Source organism: Furipterus horrens, unplaced genomic scaffold, assembly GCF_987537825.1.
Source record: "Furipterus horrens unplaced genomic scaffold, mFurHor1.1.pri manual_scaffold_3, whole genome shotgun sequence".
NCBI lineage: Eukaryota > Metazoa > Chordata > Mammalia > Chiroptera > Furipteridae > Furipterus > Furipterus horrens.
In genome coordinates this window covers 55,463,922-55,472,850 of record NW_028327173.1, presented here as the reverse complement: position 1 = coordinate 55,472,850, position 8,929 = coordinate 55,463,922, and positions in this window count along the sequence as shown.

Sequence of the window (8,929 nt, the reverse complement as noted above, 5' to 3'; positions counted from 1 at the left end):
AAAGTAGCCCATATTTCTATTTTTTCCTGTCGTTAAATACTTTTGGAGTACTAAGAATGTCTCCTAGTTACTGAGTACTTTCTCAGTTACTTCACTTAGAAGAATTAAGTCCTATTTGGGGAAGAGACATCAGCAAGTAACAATCACTGTGCTAATTTGGGATACTTCCAGATACGACCTCGTGAAATGTGATTAGAAACAAGAGGAGGCAAGTAATACAAATTTGCTACTGCCTTGGCTGTATGAGATATTGTGCATTATTGTTTTAAAAAACCCTTTTAAAGATCAATTTGAAAAGTATTGTAGCAAGTAGTAGTTATATTGTGATCACAAATGGGAAATTTGAAATAACTTTCCTATGGAAGCATCGTCAATGGATTCAAAAAGTCTGTGTCTCAGACAACTTAGAAGGAAAGGCGATATGGTCTAGACAGCCAGACCAGCGAACTAAGAAATCCTGTAATGACAAAGGCATGGGTGTTTAAAGAAGAAACATAATTTTTTGGAAAAATTTAAAAGGGAAAAGTCACTAATACCAAATTAATATATCATCTATATTTATATAATGTATGATTTTACAAATGTGTAAACCTCCCTCCTTTTGGAATCTTCTCACTGGGAAAATAGAAAATTGTCATACATTTGGGGTATTAGGTATATAGTACTGTTTCTCTCTAACTTTTTCCTTTCAGGTCATCCAATGATCAACTTAGTATTTGCAGAAAGATAGGATTTGTTAGTTTCAAGATGATGAAATAGAAAAAGTAAACTTATTAAGAATGAAACATGCATTGACTAGAATCAAAATGCCAATAAATAAAAGCAAGTGACCTTTCTGAGAAATAAATGATTTCTCTCATGTCATAAATGTAAAAATAAGCATCTTATTATAATATGTTGCTAAATTCTAATTTGCCTTTTATCCTATATATGTTTGATACATATACATACATATATATATAATGCATACATATATAATATATATATATATAACCTTACTATAGCAACTGAACAATGATAAATAAGCATACCCACTTTGAATCCCACCCTGTTTTTTGAAAAAAGGTCATGTATCACTAGCTTATTTGTGCTGCCCCAACCTTATACTAGAGGCCCTTAAGGGATTTGTGAATTAAATATTTGAATGTCTGTGAAAAGCTTGCCTAGTAAATGGACAGCAAGAGACCCTTAAGTACAAGGTCACCTACCCAAAACCATTATTTAGGTCACATAGTTCTCCAATGTTAACCAGTTAGGAAGACACACATATAATTAAATGATCCATAGTATTTAATGAATATCAATTTGGCATTCAAAATATTGCTCCCATTAAGGAAAGGTGGCAACTATTAATAGTCAAGTCAACCCTTGGGGACTTCCGGCCAAGATGGAGGCTTAGACGGACACGCTAGGTCTCCCTCTACAAATAGAGAGGAATACAACTACTTCAAAACAAAGGATAACTAGAAATTCCAGAAAATAAAACTACACGGAAGCCCAACATATGAAGTTATAAACCAGCGGTGCCATTTGGGCAGGTAAGAGTTAAAGAGGGCAGTGCTGTTTGCGGTCGCACCTGGACAGCGGCGGGGCCGCGAGGAATCCCGGCTGCAGTCAAGCCCCTGGCGGTGCGCGACCCCAACGCTGGGGAAAGCAGCCACCGCATCGCCTTGAACAGTGAGGCCCAGGGGGGCGGGAGGACGGATCCCGGTCTCCTAGCTGAATAACTGTGTGAATCCATCTTGGACCCCCGCCCCCAAAGAAAGCACCACAGGGCTGCGAAATAGGTCGCAGACAGGCGCCGGTCGCTGAATTGTGACGCGTACACAGGCACTGCCCCCGACAGCCAGCCCAAGAAAACAAAATGCATCTGTCAAAATGAGGCAGACAACTATAGAAATCCCGGTGACACAACTCACCAGGCAACAGATAGAGAACCTGGCAGATGAACAGATAAGAAACCTGTCAGAGGCTCAGTTCTGGGCCATTGTTATCAGGTGGCTTACAGAATTCACAAAAGAGCAGGAAAAAGATAAGAAAGAAGCGAAAAACATTCATAACGAAAGGAACAAAACCACATACGAGACAGGTGGTGAGGAAAAAAAATCCAGAGTTCATTTCAACAAACTGGAATATGGAGAAGGAACAAGCAGTCAACCAATCCAGCGAGAGGAAATGGGAAGCAACAATGAGAGGATCAGAAACCTCTGGGACAGCTATAAAAGGCCCAACATAAGAATCATTGGTTTGCCAGAGAGTGAGAAAGATGAACTAGAACTTGAAAAATTGACTGAAAATATAATAAAGGAGAACTTCCCAGACTTGGGGAAGGGAATAGACTTGCAGGTCCAGGAAGCAAGGAGAGTTCCCAAGAGACTGGACCCAGGGAGAACCATTCCAAGACACATTATAATCAAAATGTCAAAAATTAAAGATAAAGAGAGAATCTTAAAAGCAGCAAGAGAGAAGAAAAGAATTATGTACAAAGGGGTCCCAATTAGACTATCAGCTGACTTCTCAAGGGAGACCCTACAGGCAAGAAGGGACTGGCAAGAAATATTCAAAGTAATGAAAATCCAAAACCTACAACCACGAATACTCTATCCAGCGAAATTGTCATTCAGAATAGAAGGACAGAGAAAGTGTTTCCAGGACAAAATAAAACTGAAAGAGTTCATTAGATCCAAACCACTGTTATATGAGATGTTAAAGGGACTGGTTTAAAAAACAGAAGCTAGGGAGATGAAACAAAGGCAAACGAAACAGGCAATGAGAGTGGAAAAGGAACTGTGGGTACGGGAAGCATATTGGGGGGAGGTCAACAGGGAGGGGGAGTGGGGAGAGGGAGGGAGATGATATAGGAATTGGGGATCATGGTAGGAGGGAATGGAATAGATGGAGAGAGGTTGGGAGGAACTGTATGCACAACTAATGGACATAATCTAAAAGGGGGGGACAACTGGAGGGAGGGGGGCCACCGGGTGGAGGGGAGCAGAGGGAAGGGAAATTGGCACAAATGTAATATTTTAATCAATAAAACACATTTAAAAAAAAAAGTCAACCCTTGGGCTATAACTTAAACATAAACTTATATTTTTAGGTATAGAGAATGGATTTGAACCTCCCTTGACTTACCAGAGAAAAATGTATATATTTTTGCCTTTTCCTCTGATCTATTCTTTTGGAGCACAAAGTGTGGGTATTTCCATACAAATTAATGTGATGTTGTATTCTGTCTCCTAAGACTTATCACGTAATATATATATTTGCTACTGGGCAAATGAATTATAAAATCTTGCTTTTAAAATATCATTTCTAGGTTTTGCATGAAGAATTCCCTTGTCATTTATTGTTATTTTTTTTCTGTGGATTCCTTTGATTGCTCTTCTGAATTTTTTTCCTCATCAGATACGGCTTGGTAGCGTTCTCTATTATGTTCTCAAAGATCTATTTCTCTTGGCTGCTGCTGGCAGGTAGATTTTACTAAATGCAAGCATAAACTTCTCTGCAAACTCTATTCTGCTTGAGACTTAGATGCCATACATTTTTGAGTTTCCAGAATATTCAAATGACAAATAATTAACTTTCTTTTTCTGTGTATAAGTAATATCTCTTTAGGCTAGAAGAGTGTAAAACTTTTGAAAAGAATTAGAGAAAAAGATGGTACAGAGGAGGGGGTTTGGGGAACAGAGGGGAATAGGCTTTCTAACTCAGATGCAAAAGCCACGCTTCTAACAAACTTACTAAGGCGATGACATGAAAAAGCTGTAAAGTGATTTCTGTACTTAAGTAATTTATTGTATCATGTGTTTTCTTTATTGAAGACACCTTTTCTTTTCCAGGATGCATTATTGTTTTACCTGTTATATTTTGGAAGCCTTCTGTAATATGTAATCATTTTACCTTCTATTCCCTGTAATCCACACTAATGTGAGAAAGGTAGGATGTGCATGATCCAAGATAGTTCAAACTGAACCCATTGTTAAAGTCTGAATACACACGCCCTTGCTTCTCCTCACCAGAAGGACAAGGCCAACAGCAGGGAGGCAGGAATGCACTTTTAGGCTAACCTCTTCGGGGTCTACAGAATAAAATTCAGGAGAATAAGGGTAGATCTTGGGTCTAGAACAATTGATTATAATTTAAATACATCTATAATAAAAATATTTTAATAAAGCTAAGAATTTTCTTCACATTTTAGTATCACCTCTGAGAAGTAGATTGAGAGGCATTATTGAGACCCATGCTACAAACAAAATTAAACTAAGAAAACTTTATAACGTTTTCCAGAAACCTATCAACCTGGGATTATGTATATAATTTTTTTCTATCATCTGAGTTGATAGAGTATCTAGAAAAAAATGCTATTTCCTGTCAGCAATTCATATTCAGAGAGCATGTATTTGCCCAGGGATTGGGGGTAGGAAGGAGGAGGAAAGATTATGTGTCTCTTTTGCACAAACATTAATGTATCCCAAAGCAGACAGAAGTCTCTAAAGAATCATATGGAGCTAAATATGGTAAAAATCAATATAATGCACTGTTTACCAGCCTAGCATCTAAATGTCAGCTTGGCTAGATTTTTGTTGGGACCTTCTTATTTGATAGTCTTGATGTGCCTTTGTCAACTAAGCACACATCTGTAAAGATTTGCAGATTTACAGATTCAGAAAAGCCTTACAAATGTGGTATGGGGAGATGTGTGTTGGGGGGTGAGATTTGGACTGCACATTTGGAATGAAGAAGACTAGATTAACTTTGAATACTGGCACTGAAGAATAGCAAGTAGGCTTTTGCCCTTCACTGTATTCTAGTGCTCACCTATCCATATAAGACAGCTGCCAAGAATACGAAGGAGACTGTGCAACAGGGGAGCCACAAAGACTGATTCTGGCCAAAGGCTCAGGGCCAAAACTGAAAAGCTTAGAATAGGATATTCAAGAGATAGCCAAGGGTAATGCTTCTTCATTGAAAGCCAGAGGACAATATGAGTTAACCTGGCGTTTGTATCTGGCATTATTTTGTCTCTTCTAGGATTTAATTAATTCTGATAGTCAAGGACGTGAACTACATGAAACCTATATTTTAATATCACATATTTACCCATGCTTTCAAATAAAACCAACCAGGTTATCTTATTTAAAATTAAATATATACTCATGAAATTCAAGTGTTTAAACACGTATTTTACTTTTAGTTTATATGGAAGATTTAAATGGCCTTTTTCAACTATATATTTAGAAAGAGGTTTTAATATATAAAACAGGCATGGCACACCCAAACAGGAAGAGGCTCTATTCTGGCACTACATTATGAGAAGTGCTTTTTACTTGATGTTATGGGCTGAATGTTTGTGTCTCTTAAAATGCATATGTTGAAGCCGTGCGCCCCACCCCCAGTGGTATTTGGAGGTGGAGCCTTTGAAGGTAATGAGTTTCAGAGGTCAGGAGGGTAAATTCTTCATGATGGGATTAGTGCTGTTAAAGAAGAGTTCTGGGGCTAGCTCTCTCTCTTCTGTCTCTGGGTTGGGAGGATACAGCAAGAAGACAGCTGTCTGCTCATCAGAATAGAGCTTTCCCCAGAATGAGACAATGCTGGCACCATAACTGCAGACTTCCCAGTCCCCAGAATTATGGGAAATAATTATTGATTGCTTAAACCACCCTGTCTGTGGCATTTTGTTGTAGGAGACTGAGTTGATTAAGACACCTGAGTGTTTACTCTACCCACCACAATAGTGTTTTTACATAATGTGTATATCCCCCTTGTTTAAGAATTTATTTTTAAATTGTGTGTAAAATGGGTTTTATGACAACCATAGGAGCATTAATTGAGAATAAGTGACTGAACTCAACTAAGGAATTTACTATGTACAATTTTCTAACTAATCTTATCAATTTCAGTAACTACTTATATGTAGGCACCAGAGCACTATGATTCTGGTATTAATATCCCATTCTTTTTCACTAATATGTTGGAAACCTGGTTGGGAAAGGGTCTCTGTCTTACTTCTGGATAAAGTCCTTTCTAAGCCTAAATCTTGCTAGGGTCCCGGTCCTTCCTGGTTCTTCCATGGATCTGATTTTTCCTGTACATCCTGTCTTCATCTGCACCAATTCAAACTAAGTAGCCACCTTTTTGTTATCAGAAAAATGGAGCATTTATAGTCTCTCAGTCTAAAATAACGTCTTAAATATGTAATATTCTAAGTTCTAACTGAGAAGATCTAATATTCTAGATACATGTGAAGTCCAGACTTTACCTCTTCTATTCCTGTTGCTCTTATGATTTTCTTTGCTGAATCACTAATTCCACAAATTTGTAAAATGCTGGGGTGCAACTTCTTTCAACATAAGTAGGAATTCTGCAAACATACCTGCTATGAAATGTCTTCTGTACATTTCACAGTACCTGTGACTGTGCTCATGCATTTTTAGGGAGGGGTTTCATCAATCTCCATGCCTTTGGTGGGAAGAAAACAGTTTTGGTTTTAATGTTACCAGAAGCAATCTTAGGAATCATTTACCTTATGGCTGCTGTCTATGCCTCCTGGAGTTTTGCTGGTTGAACCTCATTCATCTACTTTTATAGATGTTATCTACACATAACAGGGGTTATAAACACATAACAGGGCTCAATGTGATAATGTACTCTGGTAGTATATAATCATTTCTTTCATGGCCACATTAAATCTATTTGGTAAGAACAAATACATTATCTAGTAAGAAGCAGAAAAGGAAGGTGATACAAAAAGAGGAAAGAGGCATTCTATAATATACTAAATCAGAGTGTTCGTTCTTTTCCTATTTTTAGCCAGCTCCTTTGCTTTTAAAGTTCAGAAGGAAGTCCTCTCATTCATTCAACAAATATTTATTAACTCTTAAGTACACATTGTAGTAGAAGTAAAGTTATAAAGATAATTAAGTTCCAGGTTCTTCTCTCAAGTTTCTTCTATTCTTGTGGCAGAGACAAGTATGTACAAATAATGAAAATTCAGTGCTGTGGCAGAGGTGTGGCAACATAGTAAGGGACACAGAGGAAGGACCTGTTCTTTAACTGAGTGTGGCCAATGACTACCTCATGGAGGAGATTACATTTAAGCTGGGTCTTGATATTTTGACTTGTAGCAAGGGTAAAAAGGCATTCAAGGTGGACATAAAAGCATTATTATTTGAGCCACATGATATTTCCATATTTGGTCAAAACCAGTTAAATATGAGCAAATGCGTACGATTCCACTGGATACAAAACCATGAAGATTTACGAGCACAGAGGTTGTTTGTGAGAGTAGCTAGAAGGTAGAAAGTAATTTTGGGCAGCTTAGTAAGAACCACACTAAGTTTGGGTTTTATTTTGTAAGCAGCTGAAAATTGTAAAAGTTTTGACCAATGGATTTATATGTCAAGTTATATATTTTATAAAATGTGGACGAGTGTCAGAAAGAGGAAGAGGCTGTTTGGAGACTGTGGTATCAATCCAGATAAGAAATTGATGAGGCTTCAGCCTAGTCAGTGGCAGTGAGATTCGTGAGAAAGAAAAAAAACATTATAGGATGGAGAATTAGTAAGAATCAATAAACTGGATACAAAGGATGAACGAGGAGTCAAAAACGACAGCATTTTTATGTTGTGTAAGAGAGTCAGTGGTAGATAGAAATAGACAAGGGAAAGAGTAAATTTTTGAACTTCTGGGAGCAATAGATAGTGAATTTAATTTTGCACATTTGAGTTTAAAAATAAGGGGCTGGCATTGAGGAGAAAGGTTAGGCTGTTCATGACTGAAGCTGTGGAACCCATGCTCTAGATGAGATCACCTCAGACTAGCTGGTAGAGTTGGAAGATGAGGTGAGTAAGAAGAGAACCCCGACATCATTCCAACATTAAGATGCAGATAGAAAAAGAACAGTCCATGAAAAAGACTGAGAAGAAGCAGAGAGATAAAAGAGGTATGCATATGACCTAAATTTTCTGGAAGACCAGATAAATAATTTCAAGTATGGAGTGGTCAATAATTATGGTCTTCTGGGAAATTCATGTTTGGGGTTATACTGAAAGTAATCATTTTTTTGGAATGTTCTGCCTAGTAAAATGAGAACTGATATTAAATAATATTGGAAGATTTCAGAACTCAGATGTTAGAAAAATTATGTTTCATACTATACTCTTTCCAGCCCTAATACTTTTTATTTAAGTTTCTTTGTGTGAACATATATTTAATAGTGGTCATAATTTACAGTTCAGTCTATCCCAGAGTTCCAGTTTTATGTTTATTCTGTGCTTTTCTAAACACATATTCAGAGACACACATTCCTAAGTCACCCTTTTCTATGGGGAGTTCCAGTTCCATCTCCTTTACAGATGTTGCCGAATTCATCTTCCATCCCTCAACTCTGTGTTTGGGATACAAATAATAACTTTGTGCTGTAAACCAAAGGTAAATGGGTGTTAAGAGATTTACCATGTGTTAACTGTGGATAGAACCTAAATCCCCAGAGTGTGATTCTCAAGGCAATCTTTAATCTCAGGGAGAGAGCCCAGATTGAGAAAAGACTATATGTTGGTGTCTTCACCTCTGTTTACAACATGATGAGGTAGAGGAAAGTGACTAAAAGCTGCAGTTTACTTAAAATTAAAACTATTCTTTGGGAAAAGTTTTAGTGAACACAAACTGAAATGAAGCAATCATATTAGTTTTCTGTCTAAATTTAAGATCAAATTTAGTGGACCAAGATTCTAAAAAGCTACCACTGAGATCAACGGAAATAATCATCAAGAGTTAGGGGTGGCTCATAGTTATTTGACTGATTGTTCATAGTTACTTGATGGTAGAGAAGAGAGTTTTAGGAGTCCTAACTGCCTTCCCAAATATTTGCATTCATCAAAGTAAACTCAAGTCCTTTTTGTGCCCAGCGTATTTCACTTTGACCCTT